Source organism: Mustela nigripes, chromosome 4 (assembly GCF_022355385.1).
Source record: "Mustela nigripes isolate SB6536 chromosome 4, MUSNIG.SB6536, whole genome shotgun sequence".
Taxonomy (NCBI): domain Eukaryota; kingdom Metazoa; phylum Chordata; class Mammalia; order Carnivora; family Mustelidae; genus Mustela; species Mustela nigripes.
In genome coordinates, this window is record NC_081560.1 from 167,230,805 (window position 1) to 167,247,307 (window position 16,503).

Genomic DNA, 16,503 nt, shown 5'->3' on the forward strand with positions numbered 1-16,503 from the left:
ACGCCCTCACCATGCTTCTCCAGATTATGTCCCTCCAAAATGACTTGCATCCAAATAATTGACATGGGACTGCTTTGAGGGGAGCCCATAGTTAGACACCGTGCACCTTAAACGAGGCTGAAGGATTCCCACACAACTAATAAGGGTGTGTTAGGCACAAAATGAAGTTGCCGTCCTGTGCAAAGTAGTTCTCCCACTTACCACACCCGGGCTACCTCTTTCCTTCTGATGAGCTGTTCTCCTCCCAAGAAGAGCTGCCTTCCTGGCCAATAGTTGAGACTGGAGACCTGATCCAAGCCATGAATAACACCCCACACCATTGCAATTGTGATTGTCCATGGACAGAATATACCCCACATTGGAAGAACCAGAACACTTCCCGGGATTTTTCTAACTGGCGCTAAGGGAAGAGAACATTTTCCCTTTCAGAGCTATGAAGTTATGAACCCAAAGCTGACCTCGGCCATCTCTCACACAGAAAAGCCTCTCACAGCGAGAGATCTGCAGCGAATTCTCAGAAAGAGGCAAGAGACTAGTTTTGGGAGCATCTTTGTGGCATTTGTATCCCTAGGACAGTTGATCCTAAACCAGATCCACGCTGTCCCTCCTCAGAGTTTGGTCTGTGGGCTTCTCTACACATCACCCCATTGGCATAAGAGAGTTGGTGACTCTATTGGTTTTTTATTTTAAGATTTTATTTATTTATTTGTCAGACAGAGAGAGAGAGCACAAGCAGGGGGAGCAGCAGACAGAGGGAGAAGCAGACTCCCTCAGATCAAAGAGCCCGATGTGGAACTTGATCCCAGGACCCTGGGATCATGACCTGAGATGAAGGCAGGTGCTTAATCAACCGAGCCCCCCAGGCATCCCGAGACTATATCATTTATAAGCAAAGAACCTTACTACAGATGTTTAACTCTGGGCCAGAAAGTTGGATTAGGCATGAGAATCTGGAGCAGGAGAATCACTTTTTGGATACTGTGTTTTTCAGTCCTACCATTTCCATTTGATTCTTTCTTAGTTTCCAAATTTCTCCTGAATTTCTCATCTCGTCACCCAGTATAAGCATCTTTTACTGTAGACTCTTTAACATATTTATCAAAGTTATTTTAAAGTCCTTGTCTGGCTTTCAAATCATTAATGGCCATTTCCATTTTGGATTTAGATCTATGAATTTAAGAACTGATTTTTAGATTAATAACGGAAAGACATAATTCATGTGTACACATGCTTGTCTGTTCTATGCTCATTAAAGTACAGTCATTAAGAATTTATCTTGTTTTGGGGGCACCTGAGTGGTTCAGTCAGTTAAGCTACAACTCTTGGTTTCAGGTCAGTCATGATCTCAGGGTCGTGGGACTGAGCCCCGTGTCAGGCTCTACACTCAGCAGGGATTCTGAAGATTCTCTCGCTCTGCCCTTTCCCCTACTCTCCAAATCAATCAATCAATCAATCAATCAAAAATAGAATTCTATTCTAAAATAGAATAAAGTCCTTGTCTGCAAAGTCTAACATTTGGGTTGTTTGAGTCTGTTTCTATCGACTGACTTATGTCTTAATTATGGGTCACATTTTTCCTTTTTCTTCACATATCTAGTAATTTTTTTAAAAAATGTTTTATTTATTTATTTGACAGAGAGAGATAACAAATCAGCGGTGGGGGCAGGAAGCAGGCTCCCCGCTGAGCAAGGAGTCCAATTCAGGGCTCGATCCTAGGACCCTGGGATCACGACCTGAGCTGAAGGCAGAGGCTTAACCCACTGAGCCACCCAGGCACCCCTATCTAGTAATTTTTTTAGAGTGAACATTGTGACTATGTTCTAGAGACTGGACTCTGTTATCTTCCTCTGATGAACACTTTCTTGAATAGGCAGAGAAATTATTGGTGGGATTGCGTCTCTTAAAACCTACTTTTAGGTTTGGTTGGGGTGGGTCTGTTTCAGTTTTAACCTTAGTGCTAGGGTGACTGCCTCAGTCAGAGACTGTCTTCACTCTGAGTGTGGCCCTTCCACAGTTTCACCTAAAAGCTTGGGCCATTTGCCAAACTGCTGTAGCCTGGTAAGACTTTCAACTCTAAATTCTGTCTTCCTTCTGATGGGCCATGGCAGAAATCTCTGCTCCGTCTCTGTCAGCCCATCAGCTGTTGTTTTCCCCTCAGAATCCTTGGAGTCTCACCTAGACATGCACCCTTCAAAGATCAGCCAAGGATTTGAGAACCATTTTTAACACATATTGGAGGGCTTTCCACTCTGTGACTCTCTCCTTGCCAGAATTTTCTCCTCAATTTTCAGTCACTGTTGTTGCAAACTTCTTCTCAGAATCATTAGTCCCTCAGTGACCCCTACCCTGTGCAAACTGACTGAGGCTCTCCAAGTGTGGTCCTCAGACAAGCAGCATTAACACCATGTGCAAACCGGTTAGAAATGCAAACTTTCGGGCCCCACCCAGGCCTAGTGAATCAGAAGCTCTGGGGCTTGAGCCCAGCAATCTATAGTCTAACAAGCTCTCCAGAGATAATAATATACACTAAAGTTTGAGAATGACTGCCTTAGGGAAAAGCTATACAAATGTGGATCTCACCTGAAATTTCCCTTCCTTTACTGTCTGGATGCTCTCCAGTGCTATCAAGTAGGTTGGTGGGGGATTTTTTTGGCAGGGAGAGATGTCCAGAACTCATAATTATTATTTGTAGAAAGGATTAGCCTTGAGGAAGCTACTCTGTCCGACGGGAATTTGGACATTCACTTTTTGGCATATATTCTATGCTATATTATACGGTTTCATTTTTCTCCTAAGAATCTTTGTAATTTAAAAAACAGTTAAATTTGTAATTTGTCCTTTAAAAATTTAAAATTCTTTGTAATTCAAAAAACACAGCTAAAATACTTTTTGAGATTTGAATAAAATGTTTGTACAGCCCTAGAAGCACCTTATAGTTTTATGGAATACGGCTTGAAAAATCTCTGGTTTAAACCGTATGATTGACAGGGTGCTTCCACCCTGCACAGGAGTGTCTCCATGGCAACTGTCACCATGGTATCAAGCCTAGGACAGAGGTAGTAAATGAGCTTGTACAAAGTGGGGAGGAATGCAATGTGGTATCTTCTTGGTCCCCATTCCAGGAAATCCCAGAGAGATGCCTCACACCTTGATAGGGGAAGCCTGCAGATGGTAGCCAGATGGAAATGACCTCTTTGCTAAGAGCTGGCTGCTGATTGCCAGCATTCCGGCCTGTCTTCGGGAGGAGGCTCTTCTCTCCCATGGGTCACGTCTGTATCAGCTTTGGTTCATCAGGCCCGAAGTGTTAACCTCTCGGGCTCTTATTGCTCCTTCAGGAGAACAGGGACTCCCTCTCAAGAAGGAACTGACCTTAAGTTTCTCAGTATTCCCACCCTACTGCATCTATTTGGGATGGACAGGAAGTTCATGTAAAAAGTCACCCCTGCCTTCTCCTCCTTTCCTCTGCCTATGCCCCCAGACACACCCACTGGGGTTTTGTCCACTGTGGAGCAGGCACTGGCAGCTTCCTCAACTTGAACATATACACGAGTTCCCTGTGGATCTTGTTAAAATGTAAACCTTGATTTAGTGGATGTTATGGGCTGAAGAGTGTTCCCCCAAAACTCATATGTTGAAGTCCTAACCCCTACCACCTTAGACTGTGACTGCATTTGGAGACAGGGTCTTTAAAGAGGTAATTAAGGTTAAATTAGGTTATTGAGGTAAGAAGAGGGGAATATAGACAGACTCAGAGGGAAGACCATGTGAAGACATAGGGAGAAGATGGTCATTGACAAGCCCTGTAGAGAGGCTCTAGAGGAAACCAACCCTGCATACACCTTGACCTTGGACTTGAAGCCCCCAGAACTATAAGGAAATAAATTTCTGTTGTTTAAGCTACCAGTCTGTGGAACTTGGTCATAGGAGCCCCAGCTGACTAATATGGGAGGTCTGGGAAGGGAACTGAGGGTTTGCATTTCTTTCTTTTTTTTTCTTTAAGATTTTATTTATTTATTTGTTAGAGAGAGAGAGAGAGAGAATATAGGCAAACAGAGCAGCAGGCAGAGGCAGAGAACCATTTTTACACATATTGTGTAAAATATATGTAAGGAGCCGAGCAAGAAGCCCAATATGGGACTTGATCCCAGGACACTGGGATCATGACCTGAGCCGAAGGCAGTTGCCCAACCCACTGAGCCACCCAGGCATCCCAGGGTTTGCATTGCTAACAAGCTCCTGGGTGATCCTGATACTGCCCGTCCAAGAACCACACTGAGTAGCAAACACCTAGAGAATCTGGTCCCCTTTTGTTTGATGGCAATGTCAGCAGCTTCCCAAATCACTGAGCGAGCAGGGAAGAAGAGCGTTTTTTTCCTCAAACTTTTTTTTTTTTTTCCTCAAACATCTTCCTTAAGATGGCTAAGGCAATTGTTCTTAGCCTTTTTTGATTTGCATTACTTTTGAGATATTATAAATATGAGGCACCTTTCATGGGATGAGGTTAGATTATATAAGTAAATAAGATGGACTGGATAATAACAGTAGATAAACTGGGGACCTCGCGCCCTGTCTAATGTGGGCAAGCGGTCACTCTCTCTCTGGGCCAGAATATGAGCTTAGTATGGTCATATTTTCCAAAGTTTCAAGAGAATCTAGACATTTTGGGTTTTTACATTAAATCTCTAAATTTTTAAATTTCTAAATGTTGGGAACTCCATCAATTTATTTTTGAAATGTGAGGCAAGTGAGCCCCCTGAGGTTCTGCACATGTTCTTGATCTATATCTTGTTTTGGGAATATACATAGATAAAAATTTATCAAGCTGTATGATTAAGATTTGTACAATTTGCCCCTTGTAATTTATGCCACAATAACAAACCTGCATGGGAATGATGGATATCAACCTCAAGGTCACGTGTGGGGGTGGAGGCAGGGGAGGAGTGGGGATGGTTTCTACCTGTATCTCTAACATCATGTTTCTTTAAAGAGACAGAACTGAAGCACATATGGGAAATTATGAACTGCTATCTCTGTGGTGTCCGGATTTTCTGTCTTATTTTGTTCTGTATGTTTGAAATATTTCATAATTAAAGGTTTTGCCTATTAAAAAGCAATAACCCCTGAGAATACCAATACCGTATGGGCCAAATCAAACCCTCTGGAGGTTTCTAAATCATTCTTTTGGCCTCACTCTGGGGATGTATTGCTGTTTAGCTAAGAATGTTCGCAGGCCCGACCCCATTGTCCTGCATGTGTCAGTAAATGCCTGCATCCCCCGTGCCACGTGTGGGACGTGACCTCCTCCCACCTGCTCAGCCCGGCCCCCACTGGGACTTCATCACGAGAAATGACAGTCTCAGTGGAGCCCCAGACGGAGTGAAAACACACTTGATACATCAAAGTCAAGACACGGTGTTGTGTTCCCAGTGAGAGTCCCCACAGAATAGGCTTCTCAAATCTTGAAAGCAATACAGCCCAGTGGTGAACCTCACTGGGTGGGAACCTGGCTCTGCCACTTCCTTGCTGTGTCCTCTGAGGCAAGTGAGCCTTGACCTCCATTTCCTCACTCGTAACATGGCAACAATAACGGGATCTCCCTACGGGGGTTTATGTGAAGATTGACCTTTGCTGAGTGATGGGTTGATGACTTTCAATAATCACTAGCTATTATTACGTACTTAACTGTGTGATTGTACTTCAAATATCTTTGTTACATCATGGATTAAAGCTCAGGTCACAGCATTAAGAAGTATTTTCCAATTCTGATTCAAGTAGCAATTGGGACCAAACACTGTCGGGGATGCGCCGTTCGCAGAAGCAGGGGCCATAACGCTCCTTTCCTGCCTTCAAGAAACCGACCTGTTTGTACACTTTCTGAAAGACCCCAAACTGCTAAATCAAAACTCCAAGGACAAGAAGATGGTGGCAGCTCCAGGCTGGTTCATTTACTGCTGCCTGAACCACGGGGCCGGAGCACCCGCCCCTCCCTGCGGATAGTGGCGTTGCCAGGCAGCCTGGCTTGTTGACTTGCTGGGTTGCTGTTTGGGGCTTGTTGCTCAAGGTAATTATATTTCTCCCAGGAACAGCACCCTGCTGGCAGCGTTGTGACCCAAAAAGGGCTTTCATGGTGACTAATAAAGCTGTTAAAGGATGCACCCAGGGCCAAGAAAATCCATTCCCTGAAGGAGTAGGATTTCAACGACTTCTCAGTTGGTGCTTCTTGCCTTTTAAGCCACGAGCATTAAGATTGTCTGAAATTCCAGTTATCCCATGCTGCATTCTCCAGAGAGGCTGTAAACCACTGAGACAATCACAGACACCATGGGTGCCTGGAATGGAGGAGAAGAGCTAATGACCCCCTGAGAATGCATTTCCTAGGCGGGCCTCTCCATTCATCTCAGGAGATAACATTCTTCCAGCATTTCCGCTCTGTCCAGTTCAGAAGGCTCACAGAGCTGCTGGGCTGTCTTTCCCTCCCATTGGTCTAAAGCCCCTGTGCCAAGGTACTATGGTCTGGCAGAACCTGGGAGTTACCCTGACCATTTCCACTCTCCTTCCCCCCTAAATCGTTTACCCATCTATGTCATTAATGTCTCTGAATCTGTCCACCCACCACTGTCGCAGCTGAGGCCCTCCCTACCCTTCCCACTTCCTGCTGCGCCCAGGGCTCTCTGGTCTACCTGCCCTTGAGCTTGCCCTCATGCGATGCTCCTCCTCTCAGCTGCCACAATGTAAATCTGATGCCAGCTCTCAGCTTAAAACCCTTTAATGCTGCCCCTCCCCCCCACCCACACACTGTTTTCAGACTAAATGTTCCCAGTATTGCCAGAATTCTGAGTTGTTAAGAAAAGCCAGAAATCTGGATTTTTATGTGAATTCCCCCTTCCATTTTGTTTAGTTTTAGAGTTATTACATTTTCATGTTAAAAAAAAAATTATAAAACATTGCAATAAGTCTACCCACTCCTGGCCCCGGTTCCCTAACCAAGGAGGCCACCTCTTTTAACAGTTGCTTCTGAAGCCTTTTGGACACACACACAAATATACACATACATGTTCACACACAGACACACATACACCTTTTTTTCTATACAGATGGTAGCCAATTTTTTTTTTTTTTATGTTGATGGGAGATTTAAGAACTCTGAGGGTCAAGCAAGACACATTGGCATCCATGGGTTATAAATCATGTAGGCATGTGCTTGTGACCCACTTGATCGAAAGTTCCCGAAAGACAGGGGTGGAGCTTTGTCTTGGCATCCCCCTCTATACCTGGCATGATGCCTTGCATACAGCTGGCACTCAATAAGTGCCCATCCATTTACACATTTATTAAGCACCACTCTGTGCCTGTTGCTAGGACTATCACAGACCTCCCGAAGAACTGTGATGTGGGCACCCTTTGAGGAAACAAGATAGCAGTTAAGTTTAGGTAAGTCTCTAGCCCTTGGGAAACGACCAGAACTCAGCTGGCTGGAGGTTCACAACTGTCCACCTCCCATTTTCCCTAGTTACCTGAGCCTACAACAAATGGACAAGAGAGCAGACCACGCCCCGCTCTCAGGCTTGCCCTGATGGGGTTTCTGCTCGTGCTGACACCAGCATTCCCAAGCCAGCTGTCATTTGCAGGAGTGGTGATTCCATTTTTTGCCCTCCACCGGGTCAAGGCAAGCCAGGACGGGACAGAAACCACAGGCCCAGGCAGTTTGCTGACTCGTCCTGGGGCGCTGGGCGGGGCAGGGTGGGCCGCTGGAGTGAGTAAGGCCTTTTCAAGCTTCTTCATGTTGGGAGAAGACTCATGGCTCCCGTGGTTTGGGGCCCTTCTCCTACGTTAGATCTTGTTTGCTCCCTTGCCTGTGGGCCAGGTCATCCCCAGGGAACTGGCGTACATGCCGACTGCAGGACAAGGTCAGATTTCCTGTTCATGATAAGGTGAACCCTGCTGAGGAGATGCAACAAACTTATCACAGTTTCTCTCCCCCATCTGCAGAGAAGGTGATTTCTAATTGTGCGGTGACACAGGACCAGTGTTTTTATAGACAGCATGCTTCTACGGTGACACAGGACCAGTAGTTTTTATAGATGGCATGCTTCTGCGGAAGGGTCGTGAGCAATTCCCCTGGAACTGTACTGTGGTGTCTTCTTTTCTCTCCCACTCAAGAGGCCATTCTGGAATGTAAGTGGGTGGGAGCATGAATTTGTTGTTGGATTCACCTTGAATATATTCTAAGTGCAGTGCTATATGAATCTTATTGCCAAAACTCACGGAAGTGACACTTGTCATACCCCTTTCTTCATTTCAGGTTACCTTGAGCTTGGAGACCTTACCACCCCGGGCAGGCAGGAAAATAATAGTGGTGGGAGCAGGTAGGACAGGCACTCTTTCGCCATGGGGATGCATGACATTCCAGGTTACACAGACCTGGAAAATGGAGACGAGTCCACTCTTCTCCTGAGACCAAGTCTTCTGCTGATATCCCCAGACTGTCTCTGCAGAGAAGGCAGCTTGCACGGCTTCTGTTCCAAGCTTGGGAATCTTGGCAAACGCTGGGAATCCTAGGCCAAGGCTCTAAGCCTCGGAGAGACACCACAAAGCCTCTCCGTAGAAGTCTTGCCATCCTGCCTACCTGCCTCGGGCACCGTATGGAATACATTCCGGTCTGCAAGCTTGGAGTCCACTGATCTCCAATCCCTCCCAGGCTCCAGGCTTCCAGAAAACATAAGCCAGGTTGTCTGCACAAACAACTTCTGCATTTGGCCCCCAACCCAACCTCCCTGAGGCAAGGCTGGCTTCCTGCTCAGAAAGAAGTAAAATACATGAAAAGCAAACCAGTGTGCTAAGAGCTCAATGTATTACCCTGCCACCTAATTTGCATGAGAATAAACTGATCATTCACGGATTTCTGTCCATGACAAAATTCAGCACTCAGTGCCGCCATTCTTTAGCTCTGAAGTAGAGCAGAAAACATGGAAGGGTACTCTGTCCTCACCCGCTTTTTTCTCCCATTTGCTAATTGTCCTCAGAACAACAACATAAAAACCCTTCTCCCTAAGGAAGCAATTCCTGGGCCAGAAGATTATTATCAAAAGTGTTGCTGCCCAGTGCCCCAATTAATCATCTCGAAGCCCGTAAATTAAAACCCTTACTATTCCTAACACTATCTTCTCTACTTAATTAGCACTTTCTTAATAATGATCTTAGTTTTCAAATTCATCTAGCTGAGGACAGTGTCCGTGAACCTCTGGTCTGTGAGAGGTCTGCATCAATAATATGGGGATTGGTTTCAAAAAGATTGTTGCCGTCATGTATTAGTATATGTTAGATTTGGGCAGGCATGGGACCCAAGCCCTTGAAGTAGCAAAATGGGAACCTTGAGGTTTGAGTTCTTCTGGATGTTTTTTCCAGCTGTGCACTAGTTGGAAGTTCGGCAGCAGGCCTCTGGGCTTGTTCTGTAGCTGATACCACCGCAGAACACAGGACCAGGACCATTCTTAGACTCTTCTGGAATCCATGGCTACTTTCTAGGGCAAAACTACATCAGAGGTTGCCTATAATGACAAATCCTCAACACCACTCGTATGCAAAAAAATGCAAATGCAAACGAAACCCGGAAATCCTTTTTACCTCTCAGATGGTTGGGGATTAAAACCACAGATCGTACAAATTATAGATGAGCTTGGAGGCAAACAGGAGACTCATCAATCATTGATACGAGTATAAATGGATCAGTGTTTTCCGTGAGTAATGTGTCAATGTCTGTTTGAATTCTTTTTTTTTTTTAAAGATTTTATTTATTTATTTGACAGACAGAGATCACAAGTAGGCAGAGAGGCAGGCAGAGAGAGAGGAGGAAGCAGGCTCCCCACAGAGGACATGGGGCTTGATTCTAGGACTCTGGGAACATGACCTGAGCTGAAGGCAGAGGCTTTAACCCACTGAGCCACCCAGCCGCCCCTCTGTTTGAATTCTTAAATGCTCATGCCCTTTTTCCTGGCAGTTGCACTGCTAAAAATTTACCAACAAACATACTTGCAAATGCACGGCGAGGAAGGCAAAATGTACAAGGATGTTTCCTGCAGCACTGCTGGCAATAGACACAAACCGGAAACCAGTTAAATGTTTCTCAATAGGAATATGGTTAAATACATTAAGGGACAGCCACACACAAGTGGATTTTGTGACCATTTAAAAGGATGTGGTCGAGGTGCCTGTGTGACTTAGTTGGTGAGGCACACTACGCTTGATTTCAGCTCAGGGTCATGAGATAGAGCTGGGCTTTGAGCTCTGCGCTCAGCAGGGAGTCTGCCTGAGGTTCTCTCTTTCCCTCTGCACCTCTCCCTGTTCACGTGCTTCCTCTTTCTCAAAAATAACTAAAATCTTAAAAAAAAAGGGGGGGGGTGTGGTCAAACACTGTTTTGATGACTATAACTTTGTAATACACAGTTGGCCCTTGAACAGCAAGGGTCTGAACTATATAGGTCCACTTAAACACACAATTTTTTTTCGGTAAATACAGTACTATCAATATGTGTTCTCATCCTTGTGATTTTTTTTTTTTTAAGATTTTATTTATTTATTTGACAGAGAGAGATCACAGTAGACAGAGAGGCAGGCAGAGAGAGGGAGAGCCCCTACATGGGGCTCAATCCCAGGACCCTGAAATCATGACCTGAGCTGAAGGCAGCGGCCCAACCCACTGAGCCACCCAGGCACCCCAATCCTTGTGATTTTTAATAACATTTTTTCTCTAGCTTACTATCTTGTTTAGGGTACCATATATAGGGGCGCCTGGGTGGCTCAGTGGGTTAAGCCTCTGCCTTCAGCTCAGGTCATGATCCCATGATCCTGGGATTGAGCCCCGTGTAGGGCTCTCTGCTCAGCAGGGAGCCTGCTTCCCTCTCTCTCTCTCTTTCTCTGCCTGCCTCTCTGCCTACTTGTGATCTTTGTTGAATAAATTTTTAAAAATCTTTAAAAAAGGGGCGCCTGGGTGGCTCAGTGGGTTAAGCCGCTGCCTTCGGCTCAGGTCATGATCTCAGGGTCCTGGGATCGAGTCCTGCATCGGGCTCTCTGCTCAGCAGGGGGCCTGCTTCCCTTCCTCTCTCTGTGATCTCTTCCCTTCCTCTCTCCTACTGTGATCTCTCTCTGTCAAATAAATAAATAAAATCTTTAAAAAAAAAATCTTTAAAAAAAACTATATACAATACATATAACATACAATATATGTGTTAACTGACTGTTTATGTTATTGTATTGGTAAAGCTTCTAGTCAGTAGTAGGCTATTACTAATTATATTTTTGGAAAGTCCAATTATACCTGAATTTTATAAACAGCACAGGGCATCAGCACCCCTAACCTCTATGTTGTTCAAGGGCCAACTGCAGGTTAAAATCAGGAAATGTGATGCCTGTGACTTTGTTCTTTTTCAAGATTGCTTTGGCTCTCTGGGGTCTTTTGTGGTCTTATACACATGTTATGATTGGTTTTTCCGTATCTGTGAAAGAGGCCATTGGAATTTTGATACAGATGGCTCTGAATCTATAGAATGCTTTGGGCGGTATAGACATTTTAACAGTACTAATGCTTCTAATCCCTGAACATGGAATATCTTTGCGTTTCTTTGTGCCCAGTTGAATTTCTTTGATCTGTGTCCTTATTCCTTTCAGTGTACAGATCTTTTACCTTCCTGTTTAAATTTATTCCTAAGTATCTGATTGTTTCTGATGCTATTTTAAATGAGCTTGTTTTCTTAACGGCATTTTAGAACAGCTTGTTAGTATACAGAAATGCAACTGATTTTTTTTTTAAAGATTTCATTTACTTATTTGACATACAGAGATCAAGTAGGCAGAGAGGCAGGCAGAGAGGGAAGGGGAAGCAGGCTCCCAGGAGCCTGAGATTATGACCTGAGCCAAAGGCAGAGGCTTTAACCCACAGAGCCACACAGGCACCCCATGATTTTTTTTTTTTTAACAACTGAAAAATAAATTAAAGGATGTGGCAACCTTGTATGCTTAAGTAGAAAGAAACCTCTAATATACAGAAATAAATTTTAAAAACCAGGATACATATAAAATGCTGATATATTTTTTCTGGAAGGATAGGCAAAATGTTAACATGTTTTTTTGTTGTTGTTTTGTTTTGTTTTTGTTTTTTTTCTAAGAATATACATATAATCTAAAAAAGAAAATAGAGAGTACCTGGGAAGTGGTAGACCATTTCCCCCTATTCGTACTTCTTGATACCCCCCCAAAAAAGGGGTTTTTGTTTTTGTTTTTTAAAGAATGAGGCTAGGGGCACCTGGGTGGCTCAGTGGGTTAAAGCCTCTGCCTTCGGCTTGGGTCATGATCCCAAGGTCCTGGGATGGAGCCCCTCATCAGGCTCTCTGCTCAGCAGGGAGCCTGCTTCCCCCTGCCACCACCTGCCTCTCTGCCTACTTGTGATCTCTCTCTCTGTGTCAAAAAAGATTTTATTTATTTATTTGACACAGAGAGAGAGATCACAAGTAGGCAGAGAGGCAGGCAGAGAGAGAGGAGGAAGCAGGCTCCCTGCTGAGCAGAGAGCCCGATGCGGGACTCGATCCCAGGACTCTGAGATCATGACCTGAGCCGAAGGCAGCGGCTTAACCCACTGAGCCACCCAGGCGCCCCAATAAATAAAATCTTAAAATAAAAATAAAAATAAAAAGAATGAGGCTACATGTGTATAAAAGTTGAAATGTGTCTGTGAGACATTGTGCTCTCCAAAAATGGCCAGGGCAATATTCCTGGTTCTACATACCCTTCGGGGATCTTGTTACTCCCCATCAGGAGGTGGTTTGTTCACTCCTCTGGAAACTGGGTCGGCTTTGGCTGCTCTGGCAATAAGGATACCATGGAAGCGGCATTGTGCATCTTCTGGGGCGATGCAAAGACTGGCCATACAGCTTCTGAGAGGGTGGTCCTCTCTCTTGGGATGCCTGCCCTTGGAACTCAGTCACCATGCTGTGAGGAATCCCAACCCAGCCCACAATTCAAGGCTTTGGAGTATATTTGCAGTTGTGCAAATATCACCACTATCTAACTCCAGAACATTTCCATCACCCCAAAAGCAAGCCCTGCACTATCCAACCCTCTCCTTCCCCCACATCCTGACAAGTACTATCTTTTTTTTTTTTTTCCGCTGTGGATTTGCCTATTCTAGACACTCCTTATAAACAGAATCATACACTATGTGGCCTCTAGTATCTGGCCTCTTTCACTTACTATGTTTTCAAGGTTCATCCGTGGAATATATTTCAGGACTCCATTCCTTTGTGTGGTTGAACAATTTTCTATCACAGAGACACACATTTGTTTATCCATTCATCACTTCATGGACATTTGGGCTGTTTTCCCTTTTTGGTTATTAGGAATGATAGTGTTGTGAACACTGACAGAGAATTTTTTGTGTGGACATGTTCTCAAATCTCTGAAGTTCAAGAACTTTAAAATCACCTATTAATATTTGAACAGCATAGGGACGCCTGGGTGGCTCAGTTGGTTAAGCAGCTGCCTTCGGCTCAGGTCATGATCCCAGCGTCCTGGGATCGAGTCCCACATCGGGCTCCTTGCTCCGCAGGGAACCTGCTTCTCCCTCTGACTCTGCCTGCCACTCTGTCTGCCTGTGCTCGCTCTCGCTCGCTCTCTCTCTGACAAATAAATAAATAAAATCTTTAAAAAAAAAAAATTTGAACAGCATAAAACATAATAATTAAATGATACATAATTAAAATAATTCTTATTCATTAAACATGTTTTCTAAGAGCGGCCAATCTGTTACCCCATACTATTTCAGATGTCATATGGAACACTGCATAGACGTAAAGTAATAAAATAGCACTCTTTCCAGATTTTCACTAATTTACATAAACCTTTCACCAAATCGGTCTGAGTTAATGACATGCCACTTTACTATCTAAAAAAACTATTATGCGGTCTTCAAAATTCCTCTCTTTATGTTCCAAGATGAAAACCTAGTACTTTAATTGGGCATACACGGAAAGCCTTCAGTCTCTTCAGGAATTTGGGGTCTGATTTAGAATTCTTGCAAACACAGCCCTGTGCTGTGCTGTGACTCACCTGTTTGGGTTTACATGATAAAAATTCAGTAAAAAATAGGCCATATTTAAAAATAACTTCTGCACTACATAAAAACTCACTTGAGGGGAAGCTCGGGCTTGCCTTTGGAGTAGATGGCATGCAAATATGAGCTCTACTGCAAGGTTCTTCATCCCTGGGCCCCATTTCCATTGGGGACGGTCCCATTCTCCCCTCACCACCTGCTGCTCCCCGAATTTGGAGTCTGCCAGTATGCTTCACATTCATCTAGTAAGGAAACAATGAGCTGCTTCTTTGGGGAGATCCTATAGAGGCTGCTAACAGAGGAGAAACCACACTAATAAGAAAGTGTGGATACTTTTCCCCGACGGAAAATTACAAGTTTGCTTGGTTTTCAATCGTTGGCACCACATCTTGAGTTCCTCATCACTGAATAGACTTCTTTCCACTTGGCTTTCTCTCGGCCAGTGCCCTGGCACAGTATCAGAGGGGAAAATAATTAGAAAGAAGTGTCTTTCAGGGACGAGAAGCACTGGTGGCTTACCAGATGGAGAAAATCACAGAGCTTCAAACAAACCCCTGACCAGACAGTAGCACCATTTGTCTTCCTTCTTCCATAAACTAGATGCAGTGTTCATGCCTTCTGAAATGTGCACGCTGAGAACCATGGTGTTGGCTCAGTTTCCCTCTTCTTCAGCGAAGTCTTTGGTGGCTCTTCAGTGCCTGAGCAGTGACCCAACTGTAGTTACCCCCAGAGAATTTTCCAAGGGTTCCCCTCATGCTCTCCGAGTTCTCATGCTGCTACGGGATAGAAGGCCCATCTTATTTTTGGTTCGCTCACATCATTCAGGTTGTGTGAGTGTGGAATGGGGAGTGAGAAAGAGCTTTATTACTTTTGTAGAAATGACACTTGCTAATTGTAAAAATAAAATGGAGATGTGTAGCTTAAAAGCAAAAGTGGGTCACTTTGGTTTTTCTAGTAATCTCTGCTTGATGCGTACAATATTCATCCAGCATTTCCCAAATATACTTGTAAACATGGGGTTATTTGTGACCAGCCAGAAGCTGACCAGGAGACAAGGACTGGAAAGGAAGCGGTTCATGTGGGAGGTGTGGCATATACTAATGGGGAGTGGGGAGGACAGGGAGGGAAAGGCAGCCAGTTAACGGTGGCTATCAAGTCAGCTGCTACGGTGCATGGAAGGAGATTAATCCCACAGAGAAACTCTGGGAAATGGTGGAGAACACTTGCCTCAGAGATCTCATCTGAAGGGCAAAGGAGCTGGGGTACTTATATCCCGGATCCCACAGGATGAGGCCGCTCCCAGTGGGTTGAATTCTGAGCACTTCCAGCCTGAACAGCCTGCCAAGACATTGGAGAAAGCCCCCCCAGGAAAGAAAGGAAGACACCTACAAGCCAGACACGTACCCAGGAGTGGTATGGCTGGAAAGATATGCCAGGCACTGCGCTAGATGCAGTCGACATGGCAGGAAACAGGACAGGGAAAGTCCTGCCGTCAAGGAACATTTCTTCTGTTGGGGACATAGATCATAAACCAAGCAAGGAAGAAATATAGGGAATGTGTGAAATATATGGTGGCAAGTACTGTGGAGAAAAGTAAGTACTAAAGAGTCCTGGGAAAAAAGGAGAAGGGTTTGGCTCTACTTAGCAAAAGAGGGATCAGGGCAGGCCTTAGAGAGAGGGTGACACTCAAGGAAAGACCCAAAGGAGGGGAGAGGGAAGGCCATCACATGGCTAACTGGGTGAGGAACATTCCAGGCAGGGGAAACAAGCACAAAGGCCCCAAGGCAGAAATGCTGGTGGTGTGCGAGGCATGGCAAGGCCCAGGAAGCTAAGCAGGGTGGGTGCGTGGGGCGTAGTGCACAGAGGAGGCCTGGCAGAGCAGCACCTTGTTGGTACTGGGATGCCCTGCGGTCCTACCAGGAGTGCGACAGACAGTCACAGGGGAGTGGGAGCACAGGACAGCAGAATCTGGCTTCAGTTGAACAGACCGCTCTGGCTGCTCTGTGGACAATGAACTGAAGAGGGGTCGGGGCAGAAGTTCAGTCAGGAGGCAACCTCAATATCCAGCGGGTAGCAGAGCAGCAGTGAGAGGCGGTTAGAGTCTAGAAATATCTAGAAGGTGGAGCCAAGGTGACTGGTGGACAGGTGGGATGTGGAACGTTTGGTCTGCACAACTGGAAAGATGGGGCTGCCTTCTTCCGAATCAGGAAAAACTTCAGAAGGAGCAAGTCTTGGGTCAGGGGTGACTAGGCGCCTGGCTGCGGGGACGTGTGTGGGGTCTTTCAGACGCTGAAGTGGAGATGTCAGTAGGAAGCCGGAGGCAGGAGTCTGCAGCTCAGAAGAGGTCCTAACTGGATAAAATGTGGTGAGTCTGTCAGCATATGTATCTTCTGAGCCACACG